The sequence below is a fragment of the Orussus abietinus genome, unplaced genomic scaffold (genome assembly GCF_000612105.2).
Source record: "Orussus abietinus isolate OABI.00-Male unplaced genomic scaffold, Oabi_2.0 scaffold4, whole genome shotgun sequence".
Classification (NCBI taxonomy): Eukaryota; Metazoa; Arthropoda; class Insecta; order Hymenoptera; family Orussidae; genus Orussus; species Orussus abietinus.
Window position 1 is genome coordinate 1,046,224 of NW_019396014.1, and position 6,252 is coordinate 1,052,475.

Sequence of the window (6,252 nt, forward strand, 5' to 3'; positions counted from 1 at the left end):
TCACCGGCGAGGAACGGTCAATTTTTAACACCTACTTCCTACGACCTGACACGGACTTCCGTGAAAATGCGCTACAACCCATATTCATAAACAAATGCAAGGAACCTATCAAAACTGAATCGGCTAGTTCACATCTTAAAATAAACATAAAGGAGGTATTTACGTAACAACCCAGGATATACGTAGAGGAATAGACCCAAAGAAATATTTCGTCAATTCCAAGAATACTGCCAATAAATAAATTGCCATCATTCCGAATGTTGCCTGTAATTTATTCGAGTTCATCCCAGGAAATAATTATTCTTGGAATTAAAAAAATATTGCTTTGGTTCAATGAGATTTTTTCCCAGGTACAGGGGATAACCATTAGTTGATATATCGATAGCGTGATTTTTCCAAGTTAAAGTTTCTTTTGCAAGGTGAGCAAATAAATGATGATAATATCGAGGCGAAAACAAGGCCGAGGGGGGAGAAAAAGTGGGAAATAGGCAGGTCGGCGGTCGCCATTTTAAACAATTTCCCTCGGCCTAATGCGCCGCTAGAAGGTAAACATTTAGTATAGACCTAAGCGTATGCAAATTGCCGGGAGGAATGTGCAATTTAACAGTTGTTCCCCGTGTGTGGAGTAACGCTCGGCCGGTTAGGCGAATATCGATACTCCGAGGAGGGATCGGCGACTTCTTTTCTTGCAACAATTCTGGAAGATGTTGCGCCGATAATAATTCGTATCGCCGCCCGGGTAAACTGTTGCAAGACCCGGTAACTACAGTATTCCGCGGCGGGGAAAACGCAGCCGGGTCAACAATTTCCTTCGCTCCTACGTGTAAATAAATACAAAAGAAGTCGCAGAACTTCGCGCGGGACTTCGGAGCTCTCGGGGGACGCCAGAGGCGGTTCCAGTATTCCGGTGCAAAGAGATTCCAAAGGCCCTTGCAACATTTACATCTACAAGTAAACGCAAATAGTTGGCGATAGGGTACATACACATATAAACACACATATACCGGCCTCTGATGCAAAATGCAGAACACTCTATATAGATTTACAGGAAGTATCGCAATTTTCTAACTAACGATCCAAGTCTTAGAAATATCTCTTAGCCTATTCTAACTTATATCATTAATTCTTCCTCGAATAAATGATTTTTTTTTTAATTCTAATTCTTAACTTGGTATTATTTCATTATGTCACCCTTGAACTAATTTTTATTTAAATACTAATTCTTAACTGTCATTCGTTGTTAATCAATATTTTATGTTTCGTGGGTATTGAGGTAGTTTTTTAAAGCGTTTCTAGGATAGATAAAATCGTGGAGGTGAAGCGGAAGGATTTCTTGGACGATCGACGCGAAGTTTCCCCGGACGGTGGGCGGATATATTCAGGAGGGCTTGTGTGTGCCCTTCGAATATTTGCCCCGGTGGAGGGTTAACGTTTTACGTGAGCTTTTATAAGACAGTTTCACATCGCGACTGCGGCTCGAGCACCTGTTGCTTCGGCTCGCCGGGGCCGCGTCTCGAGAATCGAAGGCCCTCCTCGCCCTGTACCGGGGCATCGTAAAATTGGAATTTGATAAGCGAAGCCTCGCTCCCCGCCTATATAAGTGGATCCCGGGAAACTTCTTTTCGCGATCCGTCAAATATTTTGCAGAACCCGGGAAAGCGGCCTCCGTTTTCCGTGGATCTTGGAAAATGCAATGCCCCCTCGCGACGGTTTCGGCTCCTCCTGGAGGATTTTTATAGAGGTTTTCTTCATCGCCCCGTCCCATACTCCAGGACATTGAAATTTAAATAAACACTGAAGAAAATTAAGTATTTAAAAAAATGTATAAACGTTTCTACAAACCTGAGTCTTCGCGGTTGACAAATCCAAGGGTTTAATGGAAATACGCAATAACGGATGGACGCGTACGGAGGTTCCTTCAAACTGGCTGCTCGATTTGTTTTAATTTGTCGAGAGAAATGGCGGGGGTAAAAATGTTAGGGTTCGAGAGTAAGAGGAGAGCCGCGGCGCTCGTTCGAATCCGTCATTACCGAGTGCAGGCACAACGTAGCTATTCCAGGGAGGAAGTAAAAAATCGTGATGCCAGGCCAGCGTGGGGTCCGGACCTTGTGCACGCTTCAGGATCTCGGACACTTTCGTATTTAACCGAGAGCACGCACGGATAAATAATCATTTCGCAATTACGCCCGCGGATCAATTAAAATCAGTGTTGCCCCGAGTCCAAAGCCGCTCCCGGAGCGTCCGCCATTTTGATTTCCTTCTGCTCGATGCGTAATTTTCTCTGAGCTCTTTCAAATACTTTCGGACATTAAAAAAATTCCAAAGCTCTCTAAAATACCTAATCATAATTTTCGGCATTTCCTATAACTTCTAAGTCTCTTTTAATTTGATTTTGGTGCCACGGGTCGAATCAATAATGAAAACTTTCAAGGAGTCACGTTTGGAGAACGGGATTTTCGATTGGGTAAGCATGGCCGAGTCTGGTCAACGACAAAGGCCGGTGGCCAACAAAGGCTGCAGAGGACAGCCTCGTATCTCGAAGAAGCGTCCGTCTCTTCTCCTCTTCAAGGTCCAGCAATCTTTCTCTTCTCTGCATCTCGCGACAGGAGTCATTCGTCCTTGCCGGCGATAAAACGGGTGGATCAGTTGAGAACCCTGGATGAAATTAGAGGAATTCGGGCCCTCCGCCATTTTGAATTTCGGAAGATATCGAAGGTGCATCGTATGATTCGAGTTATCACACGGGACCCGGCGAACAACGCTCGGCCGTGGCATCCAACCTTACATCGGAGATCAGGCCTTTCACATGGTTGGACCGGATCCGACTGTGATTAATAATTACGGCAAGCACAATCGTTGATCCGATGACCCTCTGCCGATCGTTCGCCGGGGTCGACCTCCACATGGGAACGTGGAATGTGCTCGGTTGGACTCATCCTCTGCAATCGGCTGGAGATATTCCACCTCCGTTCGACGGTCACCCCTCAGCGGCATCTTTCTCGAAGATAACCAGATAAGCAGCCACGTGGTCGATGGTTGATAGATGGACCGATTTAATCGACCAGATTAATCGTCCAAGACCTACAAGTTTGAATACTTTCAGTCATTAACGTCAATAAAATTCGTACGAGGAGTTAGAATTTAGCAACAAGGACAAGGAAAGGATTTTTCGAGATTTGTCGCAATTTTTTTTGGAATTTTCGAGCGGGTTGATAGAGACTGGGGGTCTCCAGAGCGAAAGGAAAATTCGTACAAGAGGAGACTATACAAGCGGGGCATCCGCGCGACTTTCGGGCCATTATTTCACCCTCGACCCTCCACCCTTATCCTCCAACCCCGAGATTCACCTACATCCGCCTGTAGGAGGTCGCCCGAGGTTCACCCTCTGCTCGCGATGACGTCGAGATTCTCCCGTATCCTCTGCGTTCCTTTTTCTCCCTCTCGTAAATTATGTGCCCCTAAAATCTACCCTTGACACTTCACTAAATGTAATTAAAAACGAACAATTCCCCCACGTCCAGTAATAAATGTCTATGATCTTCCTTAGAAATCCTACGATCTCTAAAAAGCGCCTTGACGTTTCTAACATTAAAAAACAAGATCCCGGATATCCTCCATAATTCTTGCCAAACTTGGAGTCCAGGAATTTGATTTTACATTTTTTTTTAAATTAAAAGGAACATCCTGGACATTCTTGGAAAAATTCTGGTAAATCCTGAGCATTCTAAAGAGCCGATTTTGGGATTGCGATTTTACGGAATTTGGCCACGCTTTTCTTGCCTTTAGTCGACCTGTTGCGGCGGACGAGGGGAGATTCGCATCTATGGGGATAAAAGTATCGCTTTATGTCCATTCGCACCCTCGGGAATCCGAACTCGAGGCGTGGGTAACGTAACACCCGAGATGCGCCATACGACGTGTGTGTCCGGCGAAGAGGTACAGGAGTGTACGCACTCCGTGACTTAACGTGACTTAAAGGGGCCCAAGAAAAATGGTGGCGTGTCTGGCTCGTGACTGCCCGTGACATACACGTTCTCATTTCTGCCTACATCCTTTCCTTGCCCTTTCCAGCCTGGTAAACGCTAACTTACACGTGAGTATCCTGCGAGTACTACTCGGATCCTCCGTGACACCAGCCAGGGCCGCAGAGCGTAGTTCGATTTCACGGCAGGGTTTAACAAATGTTGCCTCACTAAAAAATATAAAACACTTATCAAGAATCTGTACAGAAGTAACGAGAGTCTCACGGTAGACCCTCGACCAGGGTATGTACACGAAAACGCAACAGAGCGCTGAAACCCAGCAGGACGGGTTCCCATCCTCATAGGATATTCTCCCGGCGCACGCAAATGCCAGAACCCGATTGTCTCGATAACCGAGAGAAGATTCTCTCTTCTAAAGACGTATGTCATTTCCCAAGAGGTCCAGGATGTCGTTCCCGTGTGCGCTTCTTCCAGAACTTCTCTGGCGTCGAAGTAACCCAAACGTCTCCGAAGAGTCGAGAGATAATCAACATCCCAAAAATCGTCCTCCGTAGATAGGCCTCAGAAATTAATTCCTCACAGGGCAGAGTTCTCCTCAGCTTCCTGGCGATTCTTGGAGAAATTATTCCACATTTTTTCCAAGGTGTAATAATGATCTAGGAATTTTTTTCCCGATGAGATTAAGCGACATCAAACGATGGCGTTACGCAGGGAGGGCGATAGAACTTCGGTGGATATTGTTTCCTTTACTATTACGTGGCTTCTGCAGGTTCTAGGTTCTTGGTTTCACCCACCTGTTGTACTCCTTCGTACGGGGAGAGCGTAGACCAATTTCATCATCATGCCATCCCCGTTGCTTTCGTCGGAGCGCCGATAAACCCGAAATACGCCAGACTTTCGGGGTGAATTATTATTTTACCATAAATCCGGGCACTCCAGGTGGTATAAACCAGGGCCGACGTGTCTCGAGGAGTCTGAAATAAATTCTCACCAAATCCCGAAATTTCTCAAAACGTGCAGACCGTGGATAAGGATCGACCCCGAAGATCGCGTGCGGGGTTGGCGGGTTCCATAAAAATCGGCCTTACGGCGGATTTATAAAATGGCTTATCCGGGACGTGCGGTACAGGCCGATCCATCTTCACCTGTAAAGTGGAGTGTTGAATGACAACCGGAAGTGAGAGGTCGCAAAAAACACGTTAATACCGTCACGCGTCGCTTATCAGTCATACCTGCGATTACCGTCTCTTCTCCGTTCCTCTCTTTCCGTTCTACACCCATCATCGCCGCATCGCTCCATCTCTTTCCCCGTTCTCGCGTCTAAATTCTCCAGCTCATTGATTACCTCTTTTTCTATACATACCTACACCTGTATACTCACGACTATGTGTACCTCTTTCTCTTTTTTTGTCCTTCTCTCCTGCTCTCACCGGGTGGATTTTCTCTCCGTCCGTCCTCCTCGCGTCTAAATTCTCTATCTCACCGGTTCTCTGCCTCTCCGTTGCTCCCGTGGACGGGCATCGCTTCTTCTCCGTTCCTCCAGCCCGCGGGTTTTTCTCAGCCCCAATCTCTCGCCCCAGTAACCACTTCCACGGATCGTGTAGTATCGTTTTCTCAAATTCCACTCGAGCGCGTCTTCCTTTAAGGTCCATTCACAGCTTCGCCAAGCCTTCCCCGGAAGAATTTCAGGGCCAGGTGACTCCCAGTAGACGGAAATTACCGACATCGCAGTTTCTCGATCCTCGCCGACCGCCATATCCACATCCACCTACATCAGATGTTTGAATCACCAGGGTGCATATATCCTAATAAAAGGAAATACCATTTTAAAATATCTGTAGTTAATTCCCTCCACTTCTTGACGATTACATTATCCTAAAAAAGAAAAGAAGAATTTTTAAATAATTATCTCAAATTAATTCAGTCCACCTCACGGCGCCATTTTAATTGTACAGGGGAGATAAGTCCTATGACGTGATCTTCGACGCAGTCGTTCGGGACAATCGGTTTCCAAGTTCCCGGGGAAAGAATCCTTATCGACAAGTGCAGTGCCACCCGAGAAGCACGAGCACCATTGTTGCATAAAACGTGGAGACACTTGGTGCACTCTCCATGTATCACGCCGAAGAGGTTAGGAGTCCGCGACCCTTCGCCTCGCCGCGATAAGTGCGATTTTTCGCCGGAACTCTTTCCTGGAATTGCAGAATCCATTAGCGATTACGAAAAAGTGCGCGATTACGCTGCAGGGGTTGCATAACGCGCTTATCGC

At 46.5% G+C, this 6,252-nt stretch overlaps 1 long non-coding RNA gene across 2 annotated transcripts; it reads right to left on the reverse strand.

The window, feature by feature from the left end:
* Nucleotides 1-2,739: 2,739 nt before the first annotated feature.
* On the reverse strand, nucleotides 2,740-5,777 carry LOC105695465. 2 transcript variants are annotated; one of them, XR_001103627.1, is made up of 4 exons: nucleotides 5,216-5,777; nucleotides 4,778-5,128; nucleotides 4,092-4,639; nucleotides 2,740-3,081 (listed from the first exon to the last, which is right to left on the reverse strand). It is a non-coding gene; the product is annotated as an uncharacterized LOC105695465 (long non-coding RNA). The 2 variants fall into 2 exon arrangements; XR_002762409.1 differs by having other exon boundaries at nucleotides 4,778-5,777.
* Between the last annotated feature and the right edge of the window lie 475 nt (nucleotides 5,778-6,252).